The 17,723-nt window shown below is 40.3% G+C and overlaps 1 non-coding gene across 1 annotated transcript; it reads left to right on the forward strand.

Moving 5' to 3' along the window:
- The first annotated feature begins 15,328 nt into the window (after window positions 1-15,328).
- On the forward strand, window positions 15,329-15,411 carry trnal-uaa (transfer RNA leucine (anticodon UAA)). Its single transcript has one exon. It is a non-coding gene; the product is annotated as a tRNA-Leu (tRNA).
- The last annotated feature ends 2,312 nt before the right edge of the window (window positions 15,412-17,723 follow it).

Raw genomic sequence — 17,723 nt, forward strand, 5'->3', positions numbered from 1 at the left:
AATATAAATCCAGAAGAAGATTTCTTAAAACATATTGTTGTCCTTGCGGTTTCTCCTGTATTTAATTAATTGTGGCATTGTGAAATCAACCTATAGCCCTACTGAATGCAGAGTGACAACGACAGGAGCAGAGAGGATTATATAAGAGCTCGAACAGAGAGTTCGAAAATATAGGCAGATCGATTTATAGAACATTTGATTTAAACTTTCCTATCTGCTCGGCCTTCCTGAAGTATTTGTAGCTGTATTTCATCTTCTGTCTATTTCTATACTTTACAGTAGATAGTGTTTAGCCAGAGAAAAGAGATACAAGCGCTATACCCCCACAGCAGCCGCCGATTCCGATAACCTTAACTAAAGCAGGAAGATCAGTTTCTGCTCGAGACAGTCGTTTTCTGAACTGTCACTCTCCAACACGGGCTGGAAACGCTGTGTGTCCGGACTCAGTGGTTATATAAGAAAAGACTCGGAGAACTGCAGGCGCGGCTCATTGCTCTGCGCTCCCCGTGCTGAATGCGCGTGTCCTGCCTCCTTCATTACCTTCATACACTCCTCTCAAACCACAGCAAACTCCCGGAATATTTCGGTGAACACATACTTTATTTCCGAGATCACAGGCAGAAACAATAAACACGATGAAAACAGGAAGGTATTATGATCGTAGAGGGAAATGCACACAAATAAATTTCCTAATATCCAATAAAATCTAGTCACGTTCTGATGTATCTGAATAGTTTTGGCAGAGTTGTTACAGCAAAGAGACACATAAACTTTTTTTTATTTCATTCGAGCTGTAGTTTTGATTCAATTTGGAAAAACTGCACTCACCAGAAGCTGAAATGGGTCGTGTTTACATAATGCATAATGTAATAGCAACGTTTGGAGTTTAATCTTGCTACGAGTCCTTTCCTGTTATAGGAGGCGTTTTAGGACTTTTTTAGCTCAGATAAAGCTATCAATTCATCTTACATTTCTACTACATCAGTATTAGCAATGTTATCTTTACCTAGCACTAAATGTAGTTTTAAATAAGAGTACATTTTAAAACATATGTAAAAATAAATGCTATTCCATATATTGTAACTCTGTGGTATTTAGAATGTTTATCTGAGGATGCAAGGGAAAGTATTATACCTTGCGAAACATCCAAGACAAAGGTAAAAGAGGCTCATATTTTAATAAAATTTTCGATCAAAAGAAAACCACAATCTGTATTATATCATCGTCAATATCCCAAGACGTTCAGTTGAAAGATTTGAAGAAACTCTCCAAGAAGCAACTGCAGTAGCAGAGTTTTGTTTTGAACCGATGTTTGCAGCTCAAAAGTCCTCGTAAGAAGCAAAGACAGGGATGTTTTGAGTGTCACCATGATCCTCTTCTCAATCCAAAAGAAAGGTTTTATATGGTACTGATCCCACTAGAAAAAGAGTCAATTTCCACCTGCACTGATGTCCCTCCAAACGTTTTGTAAGACCTCTGGAAGATTATACAGTAGAATCCTGGTCCATTTCTTCTTCTAAACGAGACTATGTTAGTGAGTATTTTGATGTCGAACTGCGATTTATATAAACAGGAACTCTACACTACATTGGGCTACGCGTATGACAAAACGCGTGCGTTTGGAGTCGACCTTTCGATAGCTCAGTTGCTAGAGCGTAAAACTGTTTAAAAAAAGCAGTGGGCGATTGTTATGTAGCTGTTTTGAATCCGGCTCGAAGGATGGTGTTTTCTTGTTCGTTAATTAAAAAGTGAAAATAGCGAATTTGTCTTTCACTTTGACGTTCACCGAAAGCTCAGTAAACAGAGAAGCAGAAGCTCCTGTTCTGAATTCTCTTCACATCTAATTGTCTTGCTTTGGCCTTTAAAATGCGCTCTGTTGACTGTTCGCTCTTCCTAACACAATTAACCTGCGGAAAAAGTTCACTATCGGGAGTTTAGTTCCGTGGTAGTGTGCACGTACTATATGAAGCTTCGTTTTCATTCGCCGGCGTCTCCACTCTGGATTCTTCTTAAACGCGATATATTTCCTTCCTCGTGTGACTTCCTTCGTGTGTGAATTTCAGGGAGACACATAAACCCTTTGTCTGTTTTAAAGAGACATTTTTATAAAACCAGACAAAATGAAAGACGTAGTAATTAGACACACGTAAAAAACACCTGAATCTAATTGAGAAAATGTGGACCGGGGCGATGCTTCACTAGTAGCGGCTCTGAGTTCACTGTAGTGCAGTTGGGGAAGGAGCTAGTAGGGCCAGTGGTGCAATGGATAACGCGTCTGACTTCGTATCGGAAGATTGCAGGTTCGATTCCTGTCTGGCTCATCAAGCTTTTAAACCATGCTACTCAACACTGTCACCTAGTGTGTGCGGTCCTACACAACCTTACTATTGACTGGATGAGTCTCCTGTTCTATCTCCAGTTCTTTCCACACATTCTGTCTGTTTCACCACCGTTATTGTAGGACAACAGCCACAGATATGAAAAGAGATACTGTTCCGAACAACTGTCTCAAATAATCACGTTGATAAAGGTGACAATAAGTTTTTTTTTTCTTTAACGTAACCTTACATATGCCTATAAAGTTCACACTATTGTCTGTAGCCACAGGTCGCCAATATTTCTGCTGTCTCCTGAGAAACACAAGTATAGAGTTCAAACAAAATAAATAATACCACAAATCTATTCAGTTAACACCCAGATGTGACAGAACGGATGTAACACTTACACCCCCTTTAAATATGTATTTCCTTAATTTCAGTTCTCTTCCCTCCCCAGGATACCTGCAAATTCACTATCACATAATAAAGGCTGTACATGCATTACCTGTAATACAGCTACTAATAAAGATATACATTAAAGTTAATTATTAATAAATAATACTATTATTCATAAAGATGTGTATTCATAAGATTCATCATGAATAGTTGTGGTGTCTGGAAAGCAACACCAGTGGGCAGTGATTCGTCAGATATACGTATTTTAACGCCCTCGCCCGGTGGTGAAGAGGAAGCGCCCCTAGGCGCTCATAGTACCCCTGGGCAGGCTGGGAGTTGTAGCCGGGGAGAGTCTGAGGGTTAGCACGATGACCAGCAGCTGGCCCTAACTGTGTAAATAATGTCATAGTAGTTCTAGTGTCCTGTGTAGCCTTATAAGTGTATACAGATGCAGCCATTCAAAGTGCGCATTACAGGCAGGTGGAGTTGAGCATTGTGACGCAAGATGACGCGAGGCACCGCAGTACGTGATTGGTTGACCGACAGGGGCACGCGTGGTCCGTTGGTCTGTCGTAGAAAGACTTACACTAAACATCTTTGCTGTGCCCGTTGTAGATATTGAATTTTACCACTGAAGGGAAATCTTAGTAGCTGAGCATAAAAAGAATAGGAGCATACTGTAACGCGTGTGAAGGCCATAAACGATATTGATTTTGGAACATAAACATACAGTACTGTATATGGCTGGTCTTGGTACTTTAAAGAAAAAATACACACCAGTATTCCATTTCTCCCTAAACATTTTAAGCATCAAAGTCTTTAACTAAAGAGATACCGGAGTCAACAAGCATACTTTTAGAATTTGATTAATAGGGAATATAATATGGAATCGCGTATCTAAAGAATTTAATAACGATATGATTATATTCGTGTACTGCGACAGGGCTGTGTAGGGCTGTTTCGCCTCCCTCTTCATGTGACTTCCCCTGTAGCCTACTGGTCTATGTGCTTGCTTGCCAACTCACGGCTTGTGTGTTCAAATCCAGCTGGTGCTGGACTTTTCTTTCAACAAACATTTCTTCGGAAAAATAGAATAGCGATATTATGGACAATCAATTGACTTTTATATTTCAAAATATCACAACATGATCGATTCTAAGTCATTTTTGATAACAATGAATAGTCACCTTCTTCCCTTCTGACAACGGTCCCTGCTTCTGCTTCCTGCTTCTATTGTGTGTGTGTGTGTGTAATAGAGTAAATTTTTATAGAGAAATGGAGGCTGGACAGTATGCGATACAATATAAACATTTATATTGATTTAAATCGTGTTTTGATTTAAATCGCAAACGTGTGTTTAATTATATGTGTTTTTTTAATTATAATCAGGCTAATGCAACATAAATTGATACAGTATCTCTGTCTTATTTTTAGTAAATAAAGTGCATTTTTGCACACTATATGTGCAAACGTTTTATGATATGTCGCTGTTGTGAATGTCTGTGGACATGTGCTGGCTGGACAGGAGGCTCCACTGTACACAGAGAGCTTAGAAGACAAAGATATCAATTTATTTTAGTCAAAAATTTATATATCACCTTTAAAAGTGGAATCTCAAAGCATAGTAAATACCCAACACTGATTGAACCCATCTGCCATGCTAATAAAACACCTTGAATTGAATTGAGGGAGAGAGGTGGGGAGGGCGCGCGGCAAATAAGATACACTCCACAGGCATCCACAACAGCAACATATGAAACGTTTGCACATATAGTTAAGTTATTACTTGGTTTTCAAAGTCGGGAGACATTAGAGGCTTGCCACACCCGGACTGTTAAACCAACGCATTAGCACGTCAAAGCCCATTGAGGACCCGGGCGCAATAATTGTTTTGTCCCTTGATTTACTGATCTGCATTAATTATGGAAATCGAGTTCCTGCTCTGTGCAGACGACCTGGTCCCGCTGTCGCCCACAGAACAGAGGCTGCGCCAGAACCTGGCACTGCTGGAGCAGCACTGTCAGACCTGGGCGCCGACAGTCAAACTGAACAAGACCAGAGTTATGGTTTTCCAGAAAAAAAGCCAGACCTCAGGAAAACAGGTACAAATTCACACTTAACAACACATTCACCTAACAACGGGAGCAGGGACGAATTAGGCCAGTACCCACTATTGTTAAACATACAGAAAAGGATATTAAAGTATTGAATATTAGTATTGGCTTTAGTATTAGCCATACAGAACATTAAAGTGCCCCTTTTCCATTCAGCGGGTGCCTGAGCCGCTGTGTCCTATCTTCTGACAGTCGCCGTTGTGAACAAACATTTCTTTGAAAAAATGAGACGTTTCCCTTGGTCAGAGATATAAATATATAATATATAAATAAATTAAATTTAACTAACATGTGAAATAGCGTGTGAAAAAGTGGTAGTTTAAGCTTTTCTGCTAATATAATATGGAATCGCGTATCTAAAGAATTTAATAACAATATGATTATATTCGTGTACTGCGACAGGGCTGTGTAGGGCTGTTTTGCCTCTCTCTTCATCCGACTGTACCAGGAAGAGGATTTCTTTCTATTCGAAACGTGTATTTTAAAAGTTTAAGAAGTAAAAACCTTACAGCATACACAGATTTCTAAACTGATCAGGATCGTTATCTTTGTCTTATGCATAATAATGTTCACCGCTCTGTCCAGCAAATTAATAATAAACTTTATTTTATATAGCGTTTTAAACGAATAAGTAATTAGATTGCTCATAAACCTAATCACATGCTTTTTCTTTTTATTTAGGCTCAGATTTCAACTATAGATCGTATTATTAATAACCATAATAACAACCAACCATCAAGAACAACCATATAAACATAATACCAACCAAAAACATAGATAACGACCACAATACAAAATCAAATATATCAAACCATTATACTCTCGCAAATTCCTCCAATTATCATAATCCCGCCCCTTATGCAAAACCAAACCCTCCTCCCATCCCAGTTTATCCTCTTTATCATAAACAAAATCCACCTCAATTTTCAACATAAAGCATTACTGCTTACTGGGTTTTTGAGGGGGGGGGGAGGTGTCTTTCGCTGGAAATCTCGCCTGCTTCTACTTTACGAGTACAACCCCCTCTCTGCAAGAATGCTGGCTGTGACGAATTAAACCGGTTTCACAGGTATTTTCAAAGTAGGAAGTACCGTGTTAACTGGTAGCTGGGCTCCTCAATGAAATCGATTTAACATGCTAATGCGTTGGTGTAACAGTCCGGGAGTGGCAAGCTTCTAATGTCAACTCGACTCGATTGGAAGACAATGAACGTATTTTAGCCCTAAATGAATTAATAGCAAACATGGTTTACATAAAATACATTTTTCCAAGAAAGTTTATAATAATACAATCTATAGTTGAAATCTGAGCCTAAATATAAAGGAAAAGCATTTTCAGAGAGCAATCACGCTGTGTTTATGTAGAAAAAGCGATTAGGTCATGAGCAATCTAATTACCTATTCGCCTAAAACGCTATATAAAATAAAGTTTATTTAGAGATGAATGATCAGTGTCGCAGTTTAAATAATTTTCGTAGGAGGGCTTGGACAGATTCCAAGTGCATTTTTGCAATTTACGTTGCATTGTCCAATGTGCTGTTGTAATACAGTCTAGAATACAGTTAGTCTAAGCTTTATCAGCTTTATTTATGGGTTGCAATTTAGAAAAAGTCAAAAACCGCACTCAAAATGCAATTTAGAGCTTTCTGGCAAGAGGAGACACCCAAATTATAATGTAACATGCCACTGTTTGTGCATGAACAAAGTTATACTGCAATTTTCCTTAGATACGCGATTAAAAAAAATAATTTTTTTGAATCCCCGGCGGAACACACTCCATAAGAATCGGCGCTTTTATACAGTATATCGCCTTTAAACACATATATTTAAATACGCGTTTACGATTTAAATCAAAACGCGATTCAAATCAATATAAATGTTTATTTTGTAACGCATAGGTGACTATTCATTGTTATTAAAAAGACTTAAATTCGATCATGTTGTGATATTTAGAAATATAAATTTGTTTGGTGCGAGTGAGGCTTTATTTAATCTCTGACCAAGGGAAATGTTTCATTTTTTCAAAGAAATGTTTGTTAAAAAATAAAGTCATAGTTCCATGGGATTCAATCACAGACCATGTGACATGGGAGTCAGGAAACTAACACACAGCGCCACCAGATTTGATAATGCTATAAAAATGCTATAAAATAATGTGACTAGGCACAGAACAAGTTTACAGCACAGTACAATAATAAATGCTGACCATGACTTTAGAAGCATAAATTACCTTACACTCAATTTAAACACAAGCTGTCTTTAGCCCTCTAAGCTGGTTCATACAGAAATGTAAAGATCCAGGTTCAGAACACACAGCTTCATTAGCGAATACATATGCAGGACAACTAGAGAAGACGTTTTACAGAGGATGGATTTTTAGAAACATCCCATCAGTGACATCACTGAAGTCAACTCCTAGGTACTGTAACTGTCGTGTGGATAGTTTCACAAGAATCAGACAAAGGTTTAAGCATTGCTTGTTTTAGATAAAACTGCAAAAAAAAAACAACAACCCATAATGTACTTCTTTGCGGCTCTGTTTGCCCAAATCATATATTCACAACGTGAAATTTAGAAAATAATATTACGTAACCAAAATCCGCAATATGGAAACAGAACCTGTGTAATTGTTGATAGATGATGTACTCGTAACATTTTTACAAGACGAACTACAACATTTAAAAAATGACTTGTATGTACTTGATATCTCTAATCAATCCACGGCGACATTGTTAAAGCAGAGTCCCAGCACAAAACGAAACTAAAACGCCCTGGGCATACCGTTTCGCGCTTCTAATTAGTTGCTCAAAAGTAATTTGACCGTATGAAATGCATAATATAAACCTAGAAACATATACGTGAGCAGTATTTACGTACTGTAGTATCGGTGTTAAGACATACCTCTCAAATACTGTAAATCAAGTTAAAAATATCTCAAGACCGATTCTGGTCATAATGAAACCATGTTTCATGTATGTTTTCTTTAAAGTACCGAGACCAGCCATATACTGTATGTTTATGTTCCAAAATTAATATCGTTTATGGCCTTCACACGCGTTGCAGTATGCTCCTATTCTTTTTATGCTCAGCTACTAAGATTTCCCTTCAGTGGTAAAATTAGATATGAATATTCAATACTTAAACGGGCACAGTTAAGACATTAAATATACATATACATACTGTACAGTATACAGTACAGTTTTTATACGGTAATATGTTAATGTTCCTAAATCAATCTCTTTTATGAGCATGTGAAAGGCATGGTGAATCGATTCTCAAAAATTACTGTACTTTGCATGATTGGAAACAAATGCGTGATTGCGAAATGCTGTGGTGTTATTTTTACAAAGACGGTCAATGAAAGAAAGAATGTTGACCAGGGCAATACTTTGAGTTTACACTTACAGCTTGTCCAAGGTCATTCATTATTAATACTATTAGTAATATCTCCGTTAAAGACTTTGATGGCCACAGCTCAAACATGAGAGGTTGAGCTTTATTAGCTCCACCTTGCGGAAATTCCGGATACTATTATTTTGCTTGTCGTATTATAGGAGAATTTACGGTAACTAGCGGTATTTACCGGTAACTCGCGGTATTTACCGGTAACTTGAGGTAGACTGCGTACAGCGTACCGGAAAATAATGCGGTATCGCCCACGCATTTTGAATGGCTGCATCTGTAGCTTGTTGTTAAGTAATTACCACCCTGAAGATGTTTACGTGCTCCGTCAGTCTCCTCATGTGTGTGTATATTCTGTGTTTGGTTTTGTGTGGTTGATAAAGAATAAAGCTATCGCTTGGTTCATTTATCTCATCTCCATTGGTCCTTTGTCCTGAGAAGAACCTGTAAACGTTACATTGGTGTCAGAAGCGGGCAGGATGAACAAACCGTGGCAGACATTAACCGATTCTGTCAAGCGCTGGCTGACTCTAAAAGAGACAGAACCCACCGGCAGCGCACATATGGAGCCTGAGCAACTCCTGGGTGCGACAGGTGGCCACAGCCCTTACCAGGGCTACTCAGTAGTGGTTCTGCCGGTAGAATTGGGGCAACTGGCTGCTACTCCTGGCCAGCGGATACCCCAGAGAGAAGATACCCTCCCTGCCGGAGCCGACCAGCGATTCCCACACTCATCAGCGCGGGTGCGACCCGGTCTCTACGACTGGGAAGCACCCTGGGAAACCTAAGGCAGTTCCAGCTCGCGGCCCGAACGAATGGCTGGAACCGGGCAGAGATGGCCAGCCACCTGGCTGTGGCGCTGGAAGGAGCAGCCTGCCAGCTGCTCCTGGATGTCCCGGAGGAGGACAGAGGAGAATATGCAGCACTGGCAGCAGCTCTCCGGCTGGAGGTGGAGGAGGCGCCTGACCTGATGCGGGAGAGGCCGGCCCTACGGCGGCGCCAACCAGGAGAGCGACTGGGCTCGGTCGCCGCTGATGTCATGTTCCTCGCCCGCCAAGGATACCCAGCTTTCCCCCAGGAGGCGCAGCGGGAGATGGCTCTCCAGGCCTTTCTCAAGGCCCTCTCACCTGAGGAGCTGCGGCGCCACGTACAGCTGGCCGCACCAGCCTCGCTGGGGCAGGCCTTGGCCCTTGCTACATGGGCTGAGGCCGTATTTGGGGTGGCTGGAAGCACCAGCAGATGCAGTGCGCCCTGCCGGTTTTGGTTTTGGTTTTGGTTTTACCAAGGCTGTGGGAAGAGGGGACACCGAGCCCGGGACTGCCGGGCCCCAAAGCCTCGCACAATTACATCGGCATCGGGAAACGGGAACGGGGCGGCTCAGCGCGGGGACGGCCGCCATTGGAACACCTCAACCCCAGCTCCGGAGAGCGCTGTGAAGACCGGCGCCCTGCACGCCACTGTGGGGCGAGTCAGCTGTAGCCAGGGCCTGTACCTCCACTGCCGAATCGAGGACCAACCCTGCCTGGCCCTGCTCGACACCGGTTCATTGGTAACCCTACTCCGGCCTGGCGTCCTCCCCGACACCGAGGGCACCAACCCCCCAGGATGGGAGGCCTCCGGCCTGCAGCTGAAGACCGTGATGGGACAGCTTGCTGCAGTCCAGGGGAAACAGGTGCTTGCCTTCCGTCTGGGTACAGTGACGGTGCGCCACCCCTGCTACCTCGCACCCATCCAGGAGGACTGCATCCTGGGGCTGGACCTGCTGCAGCAGGCAGGGGCCAATTTGTACTTGGGCTGGCAGGAGTTGGTGTGGCAGGGAGAGCGACTTCTCCTGGTGGAGGGCAGGCCCGGCGAAGGCCGAGGGACGCGGGCTTGCCGGAGCCGGGGGAAAAAGAGGCAGTGGCGGTGGCAATCACCGGAGCGGACCGGGCCTGCAAGCCGGGGAGCGAGTGTGCCGGATCGTGCCCCTGAATCACCCGGGGGGCCTGACAAGAGACTGGAGCTTTAATCCAGCTCCTTAGAGAGCTCGGCTGCGTTACTCTCGACAGCGGCTCTTCAGCTCTTGTTGTCTGACCTAGTGGTGTTATGAGGCATGGAAGCGACTGCAACTTCGTTTTCTGAGATGCTTTCTCTCACGAGGAGAAACATCGACTTATTTGGCACCTCTGGATATAGTTCTTCTGTAGAGCAGGCTTTCACACCTCTGCTTATAGTGCCCTTCAAATCATTTTATTTTTATAGAAAGATGCATTCCAAAACGATATCTCCTGTTTTAAAAATGCTTTATGCGGCGTGTTTGATTAAACGGACAGTTTTCTTATTGTAGAATGCAGATCTGTGCAGCAATTGTACTGGATTTGACTGGGATTCTGAAATATTTATTGCAAAGGTATGACTTTCATGAACCTATAATAAAAAAACAGACCTGAAACTCCCTAGCTTCCAATCTCTGATGTTACTGTCCTGAAACTCGGAGGTGATGTTCTGCAGATATGCAGTGTCCCTTTACTCTCATTGTTTTCAAAACGACCTCTGTTGTCGGGCGCAGTTGAAGTGGAATTGGCCTGACTGCACAGGAAAGTACAGAATGATAAAATGTTTCTACGGCTCAAAATGTCCCTTTAGACCCTCGTCACGTCTCTGTTAAGAGTGGGCAGGTAGAGAGCTTTTACAGATGCTCATGATTACCTGTTGTAGTGTCTCCCCAGTGGGCAAAAGATGTACTGTAGAATATACGTTGATTAAACGCATACCAGACATATAAATGTGGTCTGTAATGGGTCTAGAATGAAATTCTAATATACGTATATCATTATACGTCAATTAGACATCTCTGATTATACAGTATGTCCATTATACATAAATGGTTGGAGTTCTATTATACGGATACATTTAGAGGACTGTTATACCTATGTAGTTAAAGGTCTATTATACATCAAAGATAGGTCTTATAGGTGTAGAAACTAGTAAATCAAGCAAATGATTTGGTTTAGAAATTTATTCTGAAAATATACAATTATGCACACCTGAAAAATATGTAGTTCAAATTATGCATTTTATACAATATTGTAATAAACATGATAATCATCATAAAAAACACAACTAGTAAACTTCAGCTACAAATTATAGTAACATGGGAATATATATAGTAATGACAAACACAAACTAATTACATTAACATGCTAATATTTAACTCAAAACCACATTTCGATTCAAATATAAGTTTTAAAAATTACAACTTCTATATTTCCACGAAAATATTATTAATGTAGCACAAACACTACTTTCTAATAAAGACAGAATGAAACTGTTTTGTGTCTCATGGTGATCCTCCTCTCGATACGAATGAAATGTTTAATATGATCCCTCGAGAAAAAAAGGTGTCAATATCCGCCTGGAACGATTGATGCCCCATCAAACATTTTGTAATATCCCCGGAAGTTCATACTGTAGAAACCTGATTCGTGGCTTAAATTCAAGGTAAACAGTATTCCCCACTTCCCTTCGATAGCTCAGTTGGTAGAGCAGAGGACTGTATTGGAAATGGTGAGGCATCCTTAGGTTGCTGGTTTGACTCCAGCTCGAAGAAAGGTGCTTTTTGTGAACTTTAATCAAACAGTTAAAATAGCAAATCTTTTTCACTCAGACGTTGATCAAAAGCTCAATAAACCACGAAGCAGAGGCTCTTGTTCCGAATTAAACTCCCGTCTGAATGTCTTGTTTTGGCCAAAATATGATCTTTGAATTAAGGGACTACTCTGTCTGCTTTGTAATTGTCACGTTTTTTTTTTTTGTAGATATAAAGGTGTTCTCTGTTTTCAAAGGAAAGGATATGTACTCAATTGGCTTTATGATTTGGTATTGATTTTGTATCGTTATATTATTAAGTTTGTGTTTTTTTGTGTTTTTAACGTACAAAGGCAAACAAGGCACACATCTGTTTATACCAGCGGTGAATTGTACATTTTTATTTACAAGCTACTCTGCACTTTTGGGAGTATAACAGGTTCGATATAAAGTGGCAAAAATATAAAAAGGGAAAATACCCCAGACTGCGTGTAAAGCCCTCGTTGTGACTGTTGTTTTATTGTTAAATACGGCGTACTGTGCACGAAATGTTGCAGAAACACAATCTGATATTTTAATAATCATTATTTTAATAATTTGATAAGTATGAGGCCCCGGATCCAAATATTCAGTTCTGTTTTTTTTTAAGTGATATCTTCCCTTCCTCTCGTGGAAATCACACGATGTGAGCAATTGTTTTTTGTTCTTTTTTTTTTTCACGTTGTGATCCAAAGAGCCTCAGACGCCCAGTCTGACAGTAACCAAACCAGAATGGATTCTGCTGGGAGCCGGACTGAGAGTACCATCTACAGCTGCTGGATGGTCCTCTGCGTCCTGCTGCTCCAGCAATTATTTTGACGAAAGACAGATTACTTGTGCGCTTTTAACCTTCTCGCAGCTACAGGCTAGACTGAAGCTGGCGATATGAAGGCACGCGCTGGTACACCTTCTCTAACTTTCACAATCGCGATAAACTTTTTTTTTAAAAGAACTTTGAAAAACTAGATATAGATATAGATATAGATAAAACTAGATAAAAAACATGAGCTTTATTGGTTTTTACATTAATCGATTTTGAATCAAATTTGATCTTTTTACATTGTATTTTACATTGAAAAAAGCGTGCATACCTAATCCACCAACAGACAGAGCAACATTTTATGTTGCCTTCCGGAGCTTTCAGCGTGTGATGGATTTGTATGGGCGTCTGTATGATACCACTACAGCACTGGCGCAGGTGCAAAATCCACTTTCACACGACTTTTTCAGTGTCTTCTCTCTCAAATGGACCGAAGCACAGAAGCCAATATAAGAGAAAACGACAGGTGTTTAAACAGAGTATGTCCCAATGTCTGCGACAACGCATTGTGATTTTGTATAAACGCAAATGGTTTATCATTTAAAAGCCAACATCATTCTTTTTATCCCTGGCGCTAATACCCTACCACACATGCGAGCTGTTGTGTGAAAGAAAATTCATATGTGCGTAGGAAGGCAGAATAAAATCCAGAACTGTATTGGTGATATCGATAAACAGGGCGCATGTTCACAATAAAACTTTATTGTATAAAACGTTAAAATTCGTAAATATTTGTTTTAATCATGCAAAGTTTCTGTTAAACCATTCATGAAGGATTCTTAGACAGAAAAACACACCATTATATGAGAAAATATATTTACTATATGTGCATTTAACTTACTTTTTAACAATTTTAGTTTCAAGGTCAATGAAAATTGTTGCCCTGCTTTTTTGTCATAAATACACAAGCTTGTTATGTCTTGTGTCAGAAATAAACTGCATGAAATTTGCTAAAGCAACAAAACGTAAGTGCGACAAAGAAGACAAACATTTGCGTTCATAGTGCAATGTTTTCTCGAGCCTTTAAAATTACTTTAAACGCAATTTGTTTTTTCTCTGTAGCTCTAAGGCTTTGTCATTTAGGTGTGCTGTTTTTTTTTACATGTTGAAAAAAAGTCGCTAAATCATACGAAACATAAAAACTCCAATTGTAAACAATTGACTATTCATATTCCTGAATTTTAAACCTATGGAGTATTTATATCTTGTCTTTGTATTTGTGCATATTACAGAGCTCCTTTTCAAAAGCTGTCAGTATAGAATAGTGCTTAGGTTTCCTGTTTTTTTACCCAGGTGGTCCAGATAAGACTCTTGGTATAGGAGCGCGTCTGTGTTGCCTTCTGGATTTCAAATGAGCAGCTCAGTGCAGAAAAGAACCCTGTAGATCAGCATGTACATTTGCATGGACAGTAGATTTTTCAGAAAGTGTAATTGGATTACACGGGGCACGTGCCCCTGACGATGTTGTTGATACGTCATATGTGATCTTTTTTGTATTATATGTATTTTTGTTGTTCAAATAAAAAAATATAAAAAAAAACTTTCAGGATGCTTGCTGCTGTAAAAATAAAATGACATCAAGGGCGCTGTACGCAGAGGTCTGAAACCTGCTCCACTTTATCCAAGAACTTTATCCAGAGGTGTTAAAGAAAGTTGATTTATTTTCCTGACTGCAATGTATGGTGAAGCATAAAATCTAGCTGCATAAATCTCTATTACGTGTCATTTATGAAGGCGTTTCAAATAGCAGCCAGTGAAGGATTAACGCTTTTGGTGCATGTATTATATTCTAAATACTCTTAAATAAGCTTAAATTCGCATGCTGTTATTTAGACATCGCAAACCAGTCTGACCTCATACAACATTCTGTGCCCGCTGAGTAGATCTTAAAGCAGCTACAGCCAGAGTAGCAGTAATGGCAACACAGTGCTTGGAGTTCAGCTTTTCTTATTTCTTCTGCGGAACCACTGGTATCGGAATATACTGATCCGCATAAGAAGCGCTACCGGTTTCAGATAGTTTTTATTGAGTGCTGCTCTAAACTTTACATTTGCTTAGACTTGTTTTCCCCATGAAAAAAGACATTTCCCTAATTACATTTAACTTTTTTTTCCCTTATCATCAAGTAGAAATAAAACATATCATTCCATTTAAGAGCCACAGGCAGGATGGCTGGTGGTCCAAGGCGTTGCGTTCAGGTTGTAGTTTCCCCTAGAGATGTTTGTTCATATCCCACTTCTGACAAAGAAGTTAGAGTGGAAACGGTAACATCCTTAAGTAAAAAACATCTCCCATTTCATGTGCTTAATGTTAAGTGTCTTGGTGGTTGATGGCTCTTCTCTCTTGCAGGGTGATGGCAAAATTCTTGAGAGAGGGAGTCTCCTACGTAAGGCTGCTCTTCGTCAAGAGTGGAGACAACAGGAACAGACTTCAAACCGACATTAATTACTGAGAGCAGGCGAAAACGTCTTTTGAAATGAGGAAATGTCTGCTGACAGTAAACAGAGCTCACGCTGAGCTGCGGACAAGCGCTCCTCGTTAGTACAGTGCTGAGTACCCCTGCTTGTTGCGCGGGAGACCGGGGTACGTTTCTGTGACAGGGCGCTGGTTTAATTTTTTTTAATAGATAAATCATATTCAAATGTTAAACAACTGAGCAGCATATTGCTGTAGACCAGGATGGCCGAGTGGTTGAGGTGTTGGACTTAAGATCCAATGGACGAAAGTCCACGTGGGTTCGATCCCCACTCCTGGTAGTGTTGTAATAAGTTTGAAGTGACAGAACACTTTGATGATTTACACTCTATTTAAATATGAATTTACTAAATTTCAGTTCAGTTCTCTTCACTCCCACTCCCTGGCATAACTGAACTCTCACTATCGCATATTGAAGGCTTTACATCCATTAGCTGTGATGCAGCTCCCAATAAAGATGGAATCAAACAGTTTGTTCTGTCTCTCATGGTGATCCTCTTCTCGATCCAAATGAAATGTTTAATATGATGCCTCGAGAAAAAAAAGGAGTGAATTTCCGCCTGTAATGATTGATGCCCCCTCAAACATTTTGTAACATCCCCGGAAGTTTATACAGTAGAATCCTGGTTTGTGGCTTAAATTCAAGGTAAACAAGACTAAGGAAACGAGTTGGAAACTTGATGTCGAACTGGAATTTAATCACCCGGAATATTTCACTACATTGGGCAATATGTGCCAGAGAGCAACGCTTTAGATCCCTTCGATAGCTCAGTTGGTAGCGTGGCGGACTGTATTAAAAACAGTTAGGAATTCTTAAGTCGCTGTTTTCACTCCAGCTCGAAGGAAGGTGCTTTTGTGAACTTTAATAAAAGAGTTAAAATAGCGAATCTTTTTCGCTCAGACGTTGATCAAAAGCTCAATAAACGATGAAGCAGAGGCTCTTGTTCCGAATTCAGCTAACATCTAATTGTCTTGTTTTGGCCAAGATCTGATCTTTGAATTAAGGGACTACTCTGTCTGATTTGTAATTCAAAAGTATATACAAATGTCACTGTTTTCAAAGGATAGGTACTTAATTGGCTTTATGATTTGGTATTGATTTTGTATCGTTATATTATTAGGTTTGTGCTTTCTGTGTTTTTATCATATTGTGAACTTCTTTTTTAAACAAATGCTTACAAAGGCAAACACAGCACACATCTGTTTATACCAGCGATGAATTGTACATTTTTATTAAGTACAATCTACTGTATTTTTAGAAAAAAATGGCGTACTGTGCACGATATGTTGCAGAAACACAACCTGATATTTTCATAATTATTATTTTAATCATTTGACAAGTATGAGGTCCCGGATCCAAATCTTCAGTTCTGATTTTTTTTTGTGATATCTTCTCTTCCTCTCGTGGAAATCACAAGATGTGAGCAAATGTTTTTTGTTCTTTTTTTTTCACGTTGCGATCCAAAGACCCTCAGACGCACAGTCTGACAGTAACCAAACCAGAATGGATTCTGCTGGGAGCCGGACTGATCTCATTCTCACTCCCTGTGCTGAAAACAGAATTATCTCTTCCCCGAACATCGTCTACAGCTGCTAGATATTGCTCTGCGTCCTACTGCTCCAGCAATTCCTTTGACCAAAGACAGATCACTTGTGCGCTTTTAACCTTCTTGCAGCTACAGGCTCTTTGATGGTTCATGCTGATCATCCTGTGGATCCAAAAGAAAATTTTAAAACTCATACATTTTCGATTGTAATTTGCATCTAGCTACAACGTCCCTGGAAAAGAGATTGTATTAGTTGCGTGCAATCGGTATCTTTTACTTGATGTATGGTAGTAGAAATAGTTTGAATAATGTTTTCTAAAGAAGATTGTATTGCCAGGACTTGCCTTTAGCGCTCAGTAGCGATTTCGCTGTTGATATAGATGGAGAAGAAATGTCAGATGAATTGATGATCTAAGCTAAAATAGCCCTAACACGCCTCCTGTAACAGTGTTTGTATTCATAGCAAGTAATATTAGTTTTCAAACCCGAACGTTACTTTTGCTTAAGTGTTATGTAACCATTAGCGGTTTCGGTAGCTTCTGAAGAGCGCACTTTTCCAAACTGAAGCCTATAAGAACATTATTCAAGATGCACCATGGCCCAGAATCGTGCATCGGGACAAGGATTAACATCAACTGAAAGTACTCCCAGATAAAAGATTTGACCGAAAAAATTGAAAGAGTAGGCAAGTTTTAAAACAACGCCATGACATCTCGATTTCCAATCTTTTTCCTGGTTCAGGCCATGTCCAATGACATGAGCAGTGGAGTCATACCGAGGTTGTGAGTTCAAGCCTCACCTGGAGCAGCCTGGTTTTCTGTCTTGACAGGTAAACAGTGTTTTGTGTTATTTGCTAAATGGAGAGAGGATTCTGTGTTAATGGTGCTCCTCCTGGGAGAGGTCAAGATGAGAAGTTCACGAGGCTGGTGGTAAATATCCTGTCCAGGAATATCGTGGCTGTAGGGGGTCAGATCTATAGATGTAGTAAACACATCAGTGGAGACGGTGTGTCTGCTCTCTGTGAGAGAGCCGGGCGGAAAGAATAA

The sequence above is a fragment of the Atractosteus spatula genome, chromosome 10 (genome assembly GCF_055471065.1).
Source record: "Atractosteus spatula isolate fAtrSpa1 chromosome 10, fAtrSpa1.hap1, whole genome shotgun sequence".
Lineage (NCBI taxonomy): Eukaryota > Metazoa > Chordata > Actinopteri > Semionotiformes > Lepisosteidae > Atractosteus > Atractosteus spatula.